Raw genomic sequence first — 16,446 nt, 5'->3', positions numbered from 1 at the left:
TTTTATTCGGTATCATGCTTTCTTGACGGATGCTTTTTGGTAGAAACTTTCTGATTTTTTAATATAACCTGATGATTCCCTATCCGGGGCAAACGCTTCGTCTAATAATAAAGAACGTCGTGCAACCTACGACTGTTTTTTAAATATCAGCAATCGGAGATTGCTGTAACGCCACGCTAAAATGGACTGTAATAATTCTTAATTCCTTCTACTGTTGCTTAACATTTATCTGTGTGGATCAGTAGATAAAAGCTAACGAATGTGATGTTTGTTTTGGTGTTCAGTTTGTTCTTAAATTATAGTACCTTTAACGGAGGAACGCATTTTTTCTTGTTGTGTTTCGACGAAGCGATAAATACACAAATTTAATGCGGGAGGCATAAACCGGAAATTTCCCGGAGACAGCTGAACCACATAGCCATGCGATTCGTCGACTTCTTGAGACGTTTCGAGAGACGGGCTCAATGTCAGATGCTGAAAGAACTAGAAGACCACCTAAACTAAACCAAGAGACGTCCATCTACATCTACATGACTACTCTGCAACACTTAAGTGCCTGGAGGAGGGTTCATCAGACCACTTTCACAGTACTTTTCTACCGTTCGACCATCGGAAAGCGATAGTCATTTATTCCTATTTACGTGCGTCAGTAAAATAATTTCGCATTCGGGGGGAAGAGATGAAGATTGAAATTTCGTGCGAAGATCTCGCCGCAACGAAAAATGCCTTTGTTTTAATGACTGTCACCCCAACTCATGTATCATAACTGTCACATCGTCACCCCTATATCGCGACAATACAAAACAAGCTGCTTTTCTAATACGTTTTTCGATGTCTTGTTCCAATGGTTCAGATGGCTCTGAGCACAATGGGACTTAACATTTGAGGTCATCAGTCCTCTGCCGGCCGGAGTGGCCGTGCGGTTAAAGGCGCTGCAGTCTGAAACCGCAAGACCGCTACGGTCGCAGGTTCGAATCCTGCCTCGGGCATGGATGTTTGTGATGTCCTTAGGTTAGTTAGGTTTAACTAGTTCTAAGTTCTAGGGGACTAATGACCTCAGCAGTTGAGTCCCATAGTGCTCAGAGCCATTTGAACCATTTTTTCATCAGTCCTCTACACTTAGAACTACTTTAACCAAACTAACCTAAGGACATCACACACAGCCATGCCTGCCGGCCGGTGTGGCCGAACGGTTCTAGGCGCTTCAGTCTGTAACCGCGTGACCGCTACGGTCATGGATGTGTGCGATGTCCTTAGGTTAGTTAGGTTTAAGTAGTTCTAAGTTCTAGGGGACTGACGACCTCAGATGTCAAGTCCCATAGTGCTCAGAGCCATTTGAACCATTTGAACAGCCATGCCTGAGGCAAGATTCAAATCTGCGACCGTAGCAGCCGCGTGGCTCCGGACTGAAGCCCCTAGAACCGCTAGGCCACAGCGGCCGGGTATGTTGATGCGCAAATCATGTAAGTGCTGCATATATTTTGGAATATTTGAAAAATACAGTCCTTCAACTTCGCAACAAAATCGCGCGGAATTTTCGATGGCACCATCACACCAAGAATATTTCGCCACAGTGGAAGAGTGAAAAATCGAAAACTGACCAATATGTAAAGTGTATCTTGCAAATCCTGTTAACAGCCGTGTGATGATGAACTTGTCAGTTCGAAACCGGTTACGGCGCTATTAACTTAAATAAACAGCAATATTAATAGTGGCTGGTTGCTGTCTTCTTCTTTGTAAGAATCAACCTTCATGAATCATAATAGGCAGTACACTACGGCCGGAGCACACGTCTCGTACAGACGTAGTATAGACAGCGGCTCTAAACAGTACAGCACTTGCTCAGTTTGTTGACTGCATACCCACCTATCATTTGGAGAACAGACGTGCAAGTGGACGACGAATGTTGTAACCACAGAAGAAAAAGTTGAAAATATCGTGATTTGCTGGGAATGTAAGAGAAATGTTTAGGCTGCTGCTGCCTTGTATGCCGAGCGTTTTCCAGGAAAAGCTCGCTCTCGTTCGTTCTTTTACAAGGTTGTGGATGTCTTTTATGTCTTATGGCAGCGTACAGACCGGCAAAAGAAAACGAAGAAAGCGTGTTACTGGAGAAGCTAATGAAATAGCTGCACTAACGGCAGTGCACCACAACCCACGAATAAACGTCCGGCAATTACGCCGCTATTCCGGTATGTCCATAGCTGGTATTGACACAATACTGCGTTGTCGTATCATCAATACTATGTGTCACTGCATCAAGAACTTCGTAGCTCCGATTTCCATAACCAAGTAATGTTTCTTGAATAGACACACCAACAAATGCAAACGACCCCTCGTTCCTTACCGACGTACTATTTCCGCTGAGTCTACATTCACAAAGCATGGTAGCGCTAACCGGTATAACATGCTTTACGGGACTGTGGACGATCTCCAGTGGTTACGACAAGTTTATTGACGGCGCGTTGATTAGACACAAATATCAAAAGATTTTTGTTACAGGAACTATCGGTACTACTGCAGGATTTTCCCTGGACGTTCGACAACATATATAGTTTCAGCATGACGGTTGGCAGCGCGTTATGCAATTGAAGCACCATGGTTACACTTTTCGCTGGATCGGCACGCAATTAATTGTTTCGCTAGGTCGCCGGGTTTGACGTCGCCAGATATCTTTCTGTGGGGATTTAAAAGATAAGCTGTACCAGCAAGTGCCAAAAAGCCGCGAAAACATGGTAGACAACATCAGAAACACCTGTGACGACTTTTCCGCATATATGTTTCCGTCCTGTGTACGGTCATTTGAAAAGCGGAACACTATGTGTACTGAAGTTGGTGGTACTCCGTTTGGACACTTACTCTAATTCGGAAAGTGGAGTAGCGTTCGCCTCGAGCCACGGCCGCAGTGGCGCATCGAGTCGTCCCCTGTTCGACATGTTGGTTTGTTTGTCAGTTGGTTTGGGGGAGGGAACCAGACAGCGAGGTCATCGATCCTATCGGATTAGGGAAGGATGGGAAAGGAAGACAGCCGTGCCCTTGCGAAGGAACCATCCCGGCATTTGTCTGAAGCGATTTAGGTAAATCACGGAAAATCTAAATCAGACGCGGGTTTGAACCGTCGTCCTCTCGAATGCGAGTCCAGTGTGCTAACCACTGCGCCACCTCGCTCGTAGGAGGAATACGACGTTGCGAATAGGGTCTCCGATTAGAAGTTGTGAAATACTGGCCTGTCCTACCCTCAGAACACGGAAGTGAGGTCCCACGTGCCATTGGATATTCAAGGGCCACTGAGTAGCATGTTGTAAATTATGATTGTGTACTCATTACTATTTCTCCGATTACAGCGCCATCTGTGGCGGAACGAAGAAAATACTTCAGACAAAATATATGTAGATTTTACCCTATAATCTTAATCTGCAATAAAAAATGGGGGTTCCCACACGCCGCGCGGGATTAGCCGAGCGGTGTAAGGCGCTGCAGTCATGGACAGTGCGGCTGGTCCCAGCGGAGGTTCGAGTCCTCCCTCGGGCATGGGTGTGTGTGTTTGTCCTTAGGATAATTTAGGTTGACTAGCGTGTAAGCTTAGGGACTGATGACCTTTGCAGTTAAGTCCCATAAGATTTCACACATAGTTGGGGGTTCCCACTCAAAAGTTCAAAGTTGCCCACAAATTGGAATTATAACTTTTTTTGATCCAATGTGTAGTTTTTATGATATTTCAATGCATTAGGAAAAGCAGAGGGTCTATAATACTTCCTTGGGGAACGCCAAATACCTTTTCTGTTTTACTCGACGACTCTCCGTCAGTTACCTTTCTGACGAAATTACAAACCCAGTCGCACAGCTGAGACGATACTCCACAGGCATGCAATTTCATTAGCAGTCGTTTGTGAGGAATGGTGTGAAAAGTCTTCTGGAGACCTAAAAATACGGAATCCATTTGAGATCCCCTGTAGATAGCACTCAATTCTTGGTGCGAATAAAGAGCTAGCTGTGTTTCACAGCAACGATATTTTCTGAATCAGTACTGAGTAGGTGTCAATAAATCGTTTTCTTCGAGGTGATTCATAATGTTCGAGCAATTTATATTTTCCAAAAGTCTATTGCAGGTCGACGTCAGTGATATGGATATGTAGTTCAACAGATTACTCCTATTCTCTTTCTTGAGTATTTGTGCGAACTGTGCAACTTTCCCTTCTTTACTTACGGATCTTTCGTCGAGTGAGCGGTTGTAAATGATTGCTATATATGGAGGTATTACGTAAGTATACATTTAAAGGAACCTGACTGGCACGGAATCTGGACCGGAAGGCTTGCCTTCATTAAATAATTAGAGTTGCTTCGCTACACCTACGATTATGTACTTCTAAGTTAGTCGTGTTTGCTGCAGTTCTTGATTCGAATTATGGAATATTTATTTTGTCTTCTTTGGTGAAGAACTCCGCTTTAGTGACACTGTCGTCGGCAACATTACTACCTCTACCGCGCGGTGAAGGTATTGATTGTGTGTTGCCGCCTTTGTACTTCACATACGACCAGAATCTCTTTAGATTTTGTATCAGATTTCGAGACAGAGTTTCGTACTGGAAACTGTTAAAAGCATTTCGTCTTAAATTTTCGAGCTGCTGTAAAATTTCCCTAATTTGGGAATTTTGAGTTCTTTTAAATTTGGCATGCTTTTTTCGTTACCTCAGCAATAGCGTTCTGGCCTGTTTCGTGTAACAGGGGGGGGGGGGGGGGGGGTCAGTTCCTTCTCTTATTAATTTATTTGGTACATGTCTCAACTGCTTAGGGAGCTTCAAGCGAATTTATATTTGCTTTTTAAATAGATACATATTGCTACAGATGGTTTTCTGTTGAGGGCAGCCGCAACTGGAGTGATCTGTGTTTCAGAAACATGTATTACTTCAGCTGCGGTTGCCCTCAACAGAACACTGTTTGTCACAGACTGCCTAGCGAGGTTAACAGGGTGTATTTTCGGCCACTAAACTGGAAGAAACCGTCAGTTAAAAAGTGATACTGCTTTTAACAAGACATATTTAATACTTAGGTTTGTACCTATGTACATCAGGCATTTTTTTAGCAAACGAGCGATGTAGCCTGAAAATCGCATAAGAGACGCTATGTTTTACCATGTCAGGAGAGAGACCCGTCCCTTGGACATTAAAAAAGATTTTATTAGCAGGCACATGTATTTGACACATTTAGAACTTCCGAAGATGATAAATGGTCAACAGTAGTCATGGATCAGCGAGCACATTGAGTATGTTGTCAAGAGTCTTAAGAACAAAACAGCACGCACACATATCAATACGTTAGGCAGCAGGATAAGAGAGATGAGAAGTATTTGCGTACATCATGTGATTTTAACTTTTATCCTTTTATATGTAACTATATAAGGAAAATAATTTATTGAGAAAGGAGCAGGCTCACAATGTACACAGCACTAGCACGCAACAGCTTGTAACAATGTTGATCCCACACACTGTCGCAGCACTGGATGGTTTAAAACTCACCACTCCAGAACGCAATGCATTCGCTGTCGGAGTTAACAATAGTATCGAGGGCGTACGTCGGAGTTCAAAAAATGGCTCTGAGCACTATGGGACTTAACATCTGAGGTCATCAGTCGCCTAGAACTTAGAACTACTTAAACCTAACTAAGCTAAGGACATCACATACATCCATGCCCGAGGCAAGATTCGAACCTGCGACCATTGAGGTCGCGCGGTTCCAGACTGAAGCGCCTAGAACCGCTTGGCCACACCGGCCGGCTACGTAGGAGTGATCAAGGTCTGGATAACGTAAAGTATTGTGAGCAAGGTGAGGACGGAACTGTCAAGAAAATTAATAAGAAGGTAGCAGAAAATCAAGCACTGATTGTCTCGGCTGCTAAGAGCAAAGAGTAGTTATTTTAGAATAGTTTCGTTATGTGGAGAAAGTCCATCATTTCTTCACGATCAGTCTGACTGAAGAGTATGTTAAGAATCGTCCGGTTACATAAGTTGATACATTAAAAAGATCTCAAAGGAAAGTAAGGTCTTCCCTGGAAAGTTGAAAATTAAGAACTTGGTTCCCATGATCCATAGACCACATAGGCTGAGAGCCACGTTTAAGGTTCATGAGGATGGGGCTCCCATTACCAAGAGGAAGGCGGGGGAGGTTGGGTATCAGATTGAGAAAGGACTGACAAAACTTCTAAATTCTCACCCAAGTAACTTCAGTATTCGTAACAGAGAACAGTTGACTAATAAGCTATCAGATTTGAATATTCCGCAAGGCACGCATATAGCATGGTTAGATAAAAAAAAATATGCACACCAGAATTTTGATCGACACTGTGCATGACATGATTGACATGTTGAGGAATTACGGTGGACGTTCTGCAAATGAGGTTGACGATGTCCCCAAGCTCCTCAGTACAGTGCACTGCTATAATTATATCAGATTTGGGGATAGTAGCCTCATTCAGAAGCATGGCCAGTCCATGGGCTCCCCGTTGTCATATACCGTTGCTAATATATTTATGACTAGGTCTGAAAGTGATATGCTAGTAAAATTGCACTGTGATGCACATACGTTGGCGATGTTTTTCTGCTGTACGATGATGGAATGCTGGGATTTTGTTGATGAAATGAATGCTATACACTAGAAGATGCAATTTACCACAGAACACAGTGCGGGTGGATGGCTACCTTCCGTAGATCTAAAAATTTGCGTACAGGATACAAGGATTAAATATTACGGTTTTAGAAAGGCCACAATGATACTGTTATACGCCACAGTTTTAATCGCCCCTTTGCGTACAAGATGGCAGCTTTTAGATGAATGTTGTACCGACTTCACAGTATACTCTTGTCTAAGAAGGCACATGATCGATAATTTCTGTTTCTTTTGCACATTGCACATGTCAATGGATACGATCCCAGTGATGCAATGAATATTAATAATGGTATACTGCGTAAAAAAGAATTCCCTAGGAATAGGCAGAGGTCAAATAGTACTGAAATCATACTACGGAGACTGGACGAAGCGGCAGACGAGTTCATTGGTTACCATAAGATACCATAGGTTGGCACGATTTCACAGAAAGTAGGCAATAGGTTAAGTACGAGAAAGATAAAGCCAGCGTTCTTTATCGCACAGAATCTTGGTGAAAGACTTGTAAACAAAGAGAAGGTAGCCTGTGAAAAATACGACGCTACTGGTGTATAGTCTACATCTACATGCATATAACGCAATCCACCATACGGTGCGTGGCGGGGGTACCTCGTACCACAACTAGCATCTTCTCTCCCTGTTCCACTCCCAAACAGAACGAGGAAAAAATGACTGCCTATATGCCTCTGTACGAGCCCTAATCTCTCTTATCTTATCTTTGTGGTCTTTCCGCGAAATGTATGTTGGCGGCAGTAAAATTGTAATTCAGTCAGCCTCAAATGCTGGTTCTCTAAATTTCCTCAGTAGCGATTCACGAAAAGAACGCCTCCTTTCCTCCAGAGACTCCCACCCGAGTTCCTGAAGCATTTCCGTAACACTCGCGTGATGATCAAACCTACCAGTAACAAATCTAGCAGACCGCCTCTGAATTGCTTCTATGTCCTCCCTCAATCCGACCTGACAAGGATCCCAAACGCTCGAGCAGTACTCAAGAATAGGTCGAATTAGTGTTTTATAAGCGGTCTCCTTTACAAAAAATGGTTCAAATGTCTCCGAGCACTATGGAACTTAACATCTGTGGTCATCAGTCCCCTAGAACTCAGAACTACTTAAACCTAACTAACCTAAGGCCATCACACACATCCATGCCCGAGGCAGGATTCGAACCTGCAACCGTAGCAGTCGCGCGGCTCCGGACTGAGCTCTCCTTTACAGATGAACCACATCTTCCCAAAATTCTACTAATGAACCGAAGACGACTATCCGCCTTCCCCACAACTGTCATTACATGTTTGTCCCACTTCATATCGCTCTGCAGTGTTACGCCCTAATATTTAATCGACGTGACTGTGTCAAGCGCTACACTACTAATGGAGTATTCAAACATTACGGGATTCTTTTTCCTGTTCATCTGCATTAATTTACATTTATCTATATTTAGAGTTAGCTGCCATTCTTTACACCAATCACAAATCCTGTCCAAGTCATCTTGTATCCTCCTACAGTATAGTGCATCACTTGTCCTACCATGTATGTGGGGCAGACTGGCAGAGGATTTGGTATTAGTTTCCTAGAGCACCAGCGTCTGAGGAATTCGAAGTCTACTTTAAGTAGCCACTTACGTGATTCTTGCCACTCCATAATAGGTGTAGCTAATAACTTCAAAGTCCTACAAAGAGCAGTAAATGGTCAGACCCAAAAACATTCTGGAAGAGACTGAAATTATACGGAATCTATAGCTATACCCCCAACACACTGTCAACAATTAGGTAAAGTTAAGACATCACAATATACTGTCGAAGTTTGATTACCTTTCAAGTAGATAATGCCATAGTCGTCGACTGCTTGGTTATTGATCCAGAACTTGTTGCTATATGCTCTTGCGTCTGGTCTATTTGGTTTTAACGATTTTTACGCTGAAGTATTTTATAGATTATATGGTTATTTTGTGTGGCCTCAGTCATTCCCATGATCTTTGGATATGTTCTAAAATGTTCGTAACTTTGCCCGCTATGTGCATGGTGGCGCTATTGCCCTCCGTTATGCACAAGAGCACACTGACTGTCAGTGGGGCCCTGAACGGCGAGGCGGTTCGAAAGTTGCTGTCCGCCTCTTCCTCATGTGAGTTCTCTTAACCATGGGCTTTCAATGTTGCTAGCTGGGGCTTTTACATTTTCTTGTTTGCTTATTTTGCTCCTTTCATTGTAGGTATGCATGCTTCTAACATGACAGTTTCTCTACTGGTCAGTTTGAACTATGACGCCCTGCTTTATGCAGGGAACAGAATTTTATTTTGCGAAGGTTGAGTCCTCCTCCTACCTATATCATGGCTTAAATGTTTTACTGGCGTGAGAGTGTTTCATATTGGTTGTCATGAGCATAGATTATTATGATGGGGATCAGATTGTTATCGTAATGTCGATTGTACGTTTCCTATCTTTACACCTGAAGATGCTATTTGGAATCACGAAATCGGCCGTCTTCTTGTAAAAGTTCATATACAGCTGAAAGCAGCTTATTTCAGAAACATAGATATATTTTGCGCTTTTTTGGCGCGTGTGGATGTTATGGTATTCAGTCTTCCTACAACGTCCTCGTAGTCATTGATCCCTCTGTCGATCAAGATGCTCCCTATTTTCTTCGGAGTATTTGTTGCTAAGAGGTCAGGTACGTTTTCTTAACCCATATCGTTTCGAGTGAGCGCCTGAGGTAATTGCTCAAAATAACTGTTATTGAATTTTTCTGACTCTATGCAGCAGAGCCTAGCAAAATCATTGGCACCAGGAAAGCTATCGGGCTTGCAACCGCACATAAAGCGGTTAGGCAAACACTGAAATTGTTCCCGTATAAAGTGAGAGCAGCGCTTCAATTAAAAGATGTGGATCATGAAAAGCGAATCCATTACTGAAATTGGTTTACATCTTTTATTGAGAGATCTGATTCCACCTCTCTGGTCACGTTAACACACAAAACACAAGATTATGGTCAACGGAGAATCCTCGTGCTCTGCTTGAAACGCCAGAGCATGATCAGAAAATTAGAGTGTGGATATCCACACGGCACATTACTGGAATTTTATTTTTTTAAGAAACCGTGAGCGATGAACACGAGCAGTTATCGTTATTGTTTAACGATCCACGAATTCATTGGCCAGCCAAAGGAAGACGAAATCAGCTACTCATGGTTTCAATAAGATGGCACAATTGCGTATACAGCTGACAACACTGTCCATCTTCTGGAAGAGATTTTTGGAAAATGTATCATCTCAAAAACCTATAGCCTCTCGCTAGCCGAACCTTACTCCACTAAACATTTTTCTTTGGGGAGCATCAAAATATGTAGTGTACCGCCATAACCCATGTACATTTTGTGACTTGAAAGCTTAAGTAACTACGTGCATAAAAGCATGTCACAATCAGATCTGCAAAACATGTTTTCCAAGAAAATTAATCAGGTTCGGACTTGTGTAGCCGCCTGTGGATGTCGTTTCCAACAGCACGGCAACTTTCCGAACACCCTGTTTTAGACAACCTATTAAAAGAGCACGGTGGTAGCTTAGGAGCACTGTTGCCGGTGGTTAAGAAGTAGTATCAAACAAAGGCCATTAATTTGAGCAAAACGTTTCTGTAAATGTATGTCTGGAACACAGTAGTGTACGGTAGTGAATCATGGACTGTGGGGAAACCAGAAAATCAAAGAATCGAAACGTTTGGTGCTATAGAAGGTTGTTGAAAGTTAACTTGAGTGATAAGATAGAAAACGAGGAGGTTATCCGCAGAATGAATCACGGGAAAGAAAGGAGGATGATAGAACGAGTGTTGGGACATCAAGGAATAATTTCCTTGGTACTAAACGAAGCCGTAGGTGACGCTGTAGCGGAAGACAGAGATTAAAATATGTCAACAAATGATGGAGGCAGTTGGGTGGAAGTGATGCTCTGAAATGAAGAGCTTGGCACAGTGGGAAGAATTCCTGGTTGTAGAACTGGGACCAGAGGATCACGTGACTGTCCACCGCTGTCGTAATCACGGCAGAGAAATGGTACGTATATGCCATTCGGTTGTATGGAATCAGCGCAGTAAAATGTGTCGACGTGTTAAAACGGCAGAAAGAAGTTATTGTGCATAGACATGTCCATCAACATACTGTGAATGAATCTCCTTGGTTTGTGTGCTAACTGACAAGAACCGGAGATGAGCGTTAAGCCTTGTCAATGACAGTTGGTTTCTAACCCCACAGGAATTGCTGCAGTCAGTAAATGTAGGTACATCTCGACCCAGAGAAAATTGCGAAGTACACTACATCCAACGGACGTCTGGAATCGAATACCTCGAAAAAGGCGATTGCTCCAAGTCGCACAAACAGCTGCACTTCTTAAATGGGCCAAGCAACAGAGAAACTGGACAAGTCTCTGACTGGTAATGTGTAATATGATCCGAAGAGGCATGATATTGTCTGTTTTCAAATGATGCAAGGTGCCGACTGCGCCGACGTCCCAACGGCCAGTGTGTTGAGGGCTTAGCTCTGGCTGGAGGTGGTTGTGTGATGTTTCGGGAGTGTATCTCGGACCCACTCATTCAATTCAGAGGTGGTTCTGTGACGTTTTGGGGGTGTGGCTGGACTCACTCATTCAATTTAGAGGTGGCTTTAAAGGGAGATGTTTCTTGTATCGTGACTTGGCTCCATTCATTCAGGTTACGGTGAACATGAACTAAAATGTTTGTTTCAGCATACTCGGTAAGGAAGTGTTGCCGTGTTTTCTACCTCCTTATGGTGCATTTGCTGTGGACACTATTGCTTTCCAGGATGGTCATCTTCACAGTTCTGGTCTGACGAACACTCAGGTGCCCTATCACACATAAATTGGACCGCTAAATCCCATAGAACACCGCATAATTTGGAATAGCGGATGAGATGCAGCAGGTAATATCTCCGCAATTTGGCAGCTCTGCAGGATCTAATGATCAGTTAATGAACTGGATATGGCATACCTGCTGAAACTTGAGGACGCTCTTCCTCATCCGAATAAAACCATTAACAAGGATTGAGGTGATTTCTCTAGGTAGTGAATATCATTTTTCTTTTTTCTGATGTTGTTAGAAACCACGAAAAGCCTAAATTAGATGGCCGGGTTAGGATTTGGGACCACATCCCGAATATGAGTATGATACTTGTATATTAACAACTGCTCCACCGCAACCTGTGGGTATATAAAGATACGGTTGCACACTTAAAATCTCCAAATACGAGGGATGTTTTTTAAGTAAGTACCGTTTTGAAATTTTAAAAAAAGACGTGCTAAAATATATCAATAATTTTATTTTTACATGAAAGCCTGTACCTTAATCTACGCACTGACGCCATTACAGTCTGATTCTTCCTTGTTTACGTTGTGTACTGAGTGTTTAAGATGCCTCCGATAATCGTGAATCCCGCCGACTGTGAAGAACGGGCTGTTATAAGATTTCTTAGTGCTAAAGGCCTAGAAGCAATCGATATTCATCGTAAGATCTGTGCAGTTTACGGAGAAAACATTATGAGTGATGGAATGGTAAGAAAGTGAGTGAGAGCACTTAAAGATGGTCGCACAAATGTGCATGATGAACAACGGAGTGGGCGTCCTTCGGTCGTAAATGAAAGTTTGGTGCAGGAACTGGACAATAAGGTAAGAGAAAACAGACGCTTTACGATTTCCTCCTTGCGGGATGACTTTCCTAATGTTTCTCGTAGTGTTTTGTATGAAACTGTGACCGAGCACTTCAATTACCGAAAATTGTGCGCACGTTGGGTACCGAAAACGTTGGCGGATGTGCACAAAACTAAACGTTTATACAGTGCACTGACTTTCCTTGATCGGTATCACAACGACGGTGATGAGTTCTTAAGCCAAATCGTTACGGGCGATGAAGCATGGGTGGCCTACGCCACACCAGAATCAAAGCAACAGACCACGGAAGTTGAGCAAGAGCATCGTTTTGCTGCAAGACAATGCCCGTCCGCATGTGGCGAATCGGACCAAAGATCTCATCACATCTTTTCGATGGGAAACACTAGATCATCCTCTGTACAGCCCAGATCTTGCGTCCAGTGACTACCATCTGTTCCTGCACTTGAAGAAACACCTGGGCAGTCAGCGTCTTCAAGACGATGACGAAATCAAAACAGTGGTGATGCAGTGGTTAACAAGTCAGGCGGCAGACTTCTATGAGGAGGGTATTCAAAAACTGGTACAACGTTATGGCAAGTGCCTCAATATTGATGGAAATTATGTAGAAAAGTAGATTAAGGTACAGGCTTTCATGTAAAAATAAAATTGTTGAGATATCTTAGCACATATTTTTTTAAATTTCAAAACGGTACTTACTTAAAAACACGCCTCGTTATCATATCGGCTTTTTCCCCCTTGGAAAGCAACTCTGGAACAGTACGGAGTTGCAGCCGGCCGGGGTGGCCGAGCGGTTCTAGGCACTTCAGTCTGGAGCCGCGCGACCACTACGGTTGAAGGTTCGAATCCTGCCTCGGGCATGGATGTGTGTAATGTCCTTAGGTTAGTTAGGTTTAAGTAGTTCTAAGTTCTAGGGGACTGATGACCTCAGATGTTAAGTCCCATAGTGCTCAGAGCCATTTGAACCATTTTGAACGGAGCTGCAACACCTCCCCTCTTCCCCTCGCCCCTGTTGACACAGTGCTATCGAACTACAGGATATAGAAAGTACGACAGAGAAGTACTTATTGAGCGGCCGTCATACACAAGAAACACTTTTTGGAAACAAGGTCAATTATTGATCGACTGGGGAAGCATTACAGAAAAATAAAAGCGATTTAACTGCATAAGGCCAGAAAACCCGCATGGGAGCAGCTGTTATACAGCGCATGGCGGAGAATACTTTCAATAACCTCAGTACTCACCTTAATCTCCCGTACTCACTAGTGAAAAGATATCGTGTGTGAAAAACTGCTATGTTTTACACGATTGTGCGTTATATAGGACTCGATGTTGCATATGCCGTGTGGTTTGGTGGATCAGTGGATGTCACGACTACGAATCAAGAAGTTGTGATTTTAGTCCCTATCCAATTCGGGGACTTTGTCACTTACCACTCCTTTCGCCTCTGGTAATCTTTATTCAAACCAAAAAAAAGTGCGAAATTACTTATTACTTCCCAAAAGAGCTATGCCAATAAAGTACTTTTTTAATTAATAGAATTACTGATAAGTAACACTTAATGTTACCATCTTACAAGCATACGATATGATCAGTAATCAGGCATCTCCTGAACAGAGTATAGCGGCAGACACTGTTCTCTTAACTATTACGCAACTTATATGTGATATATACCTGCATATTCAATGCTCTTTTGTAAAAACTCTTCAAATTTTATTACTATTATTGTTATTATTACAACACTCCGAATTTCCCACGGAATTAGCGCTGCACGACGTCAGACTACCCGTTTGCGTCCCCTATAAAACGTATTCTGAATTCATTTTGATGATCTAAGACACGTGCCAATGACCGTATCACCCATTTTACCGAAATGTTATTCAAAGCACGAATAACTGAATATGTAACATCTAGTGTTTAACTATTTCGAGGAATTTTATCACAAAATAGCCACTTAACCAGTGTAGCACTAATAATTGCCTCAAAAATGTCAGATTTCAACTTTTTTTATACTAAAGGGCTATTCTGGGTCCTCTTACTTCATGAAAGCCAAAAGAGATAATGTATAAGTGTTAGACTAGATTCCGAAGTCGATTATACTACTTGTTTACTGCCACTGTCACTTCTTTCCCCTCTGGCAATGGTTTGTGCTTATGAAGATGTATTGTTCCACCGTGGTTCGGAGCCCAAGTTAAATCTAGGTCTACCTATAACTAGCTGGGTTCAAATGGTTCAAATGGCTCTGAGCACTATGAGACTTAACATCTGAGGTCATCAGTCCCCTAGAACTTAGAACTACTTAAACCTAACTAATCTAAGTACATCACACACATCCATGCCCAAGGCAGGATTCGAACCTGCGACCGTAGCAGTCGCGCGGTTCCGGACTGAAGCGCCTAGAACCGCTCGGCCACCACGGCCTGCAACTAGCTGGGTACGTCAGCTCAAAAGTGGTTGGAAGGCCAAGTCACACCTCCTTCAATAGGACCATTCCTGGTAGAGCAGTACAGGGAACAAACCAGCATATGGGTCACAACAGCACCTAATACATCGGGCAGTTTTCGTGCGACTCATTCACTATCGGTTTACATCGAAACCCACGGTGATATATTGCTAAGCTTGCCCACCATAATAACTCTGTAAACAGTGAGTTCTTAGTTAAGTTTGGCGCGTCGCAGTGTGTCCCAGACATTGGAGATTTCATTACTTTTCCGGCTCAGAGCCAAATACGCTGCGAAACACAATTAACGAATCGAGTTTTCGAAACATCATAAACGTCTCCAGTTGCGATGTAGAAGCTTGAAATTTGGCACAGATGTGCCTACAGCCCTGCTCTGCAGTGGAGAAAAATAGTGGCGCCCTGTGGTGTCACCCTCGGGATCGATGACGCTTAAAAAAGCAACACATGCGGAAAAAGGCCACACCTCACAAGTACATATGAAGTGTAAGGTGGGTTAATGACGTCACATTGATATCAAATTTCGCCACAATTCTGTCCAATGCCACCGAGGACGTATCAAATTATGGGAAAGTGTGCACACCCCCTCTTACCCACATTTCACCACTTCTTTTGACGCCTCTGCGATGGAGATCAGAAACGCGACGCTCAGCGTTGAAATCACGCCGTTTTCTTATGACTGGCCAAGGAAAACTTTTCGGACACATACGAAATGGCTTTAGTACCCGGGATAAATGGGACAGAGGGCGTCAACGAAACCACCGTTTTCCTCCAGGAATTGATTCCACACATTTCACGGTTTGGTACGCAAAAGACAGTCTCAATCGTACTGAATTAGACGTCGCTCACAAGTGAAGTGAGCCAAAAATCCAAAGACACCGTATATTGAACTACCTACGTTCTTCATATTTACAAACAGTGCGTTTAAAAATTATCATGGGAACTGTTAAACAGTGATTGTCAATTTTTTGTATACTGACGTTACTACAGAGTGGACAAAATAGAAAAGTTTTGTGAATTTCTTGCTACACTGTTCAAAACGGGAGACAGGCCATTAGAAAACTATTCGAAATGAGTCCGAACACAATGAAACACAGAAGATGGGCTGAAGCAAAATCCGACAAAGTAGCAGGTCAGCTGTGGAAGTGCCGGTATGCTACCAGGAAATTACTGCATCGTTACAAACTTCATTTGTGCGTGAATTAAGAGTTCCAGACCATCCTCTGCTTTCTGAATGAAATGGAATTGGGAAAATTAGAGCATCTGTTTGTCATTTCCTCCGCTGAGGTATTCTTCAGCTCATCTGGTCAACCACACCGACAGGTCGTTCGACAGTGTTGTTGCACTACCTTTGGACTGGTCTTTGGTGCTTAGTTTTACTCCTGTCACCCTGCATATACGATGCAGAACAGAATGAGATACGAAGATTCCCAGAGCGTCATTCAATGACATACATTTAATTTTCAGGACTTTGCTCCGGTGGCAAATTGAGACTTTTCTGAGAAAGGAAGAAAATGTTCCTTTTATTAGATCGATTAGGAAGTGTTTAGTAAGCAACAATCGTATTAATCATACCCTTTTACATAAAATACAAAATAAATAAATACATAGTCCCCCTACCTTTTTGGGTACACTTTCAGTTGCAGTCGTGCGATAAATCGTTTTG

The sequence above is a fragment of the Schistocerca americana genome, chromosome 2 (genome assembly GCF_021461395.2).
Source record: "Schistocerca americana isolate TAMUIC-IGC-003095 chromosome 2, iqSchAmer2.1, whole genome shotgun sequence".
In the NCBI taxonomy this organism is placed as follows: Eukaryota; Metazoa; Arthropoda; class Insecta; order Orthoptera; family Acrididae; genus Schistocerca; species Schistocerca americana.
This window is presented reverse-complemented; position numbering follows the sequence as displayed.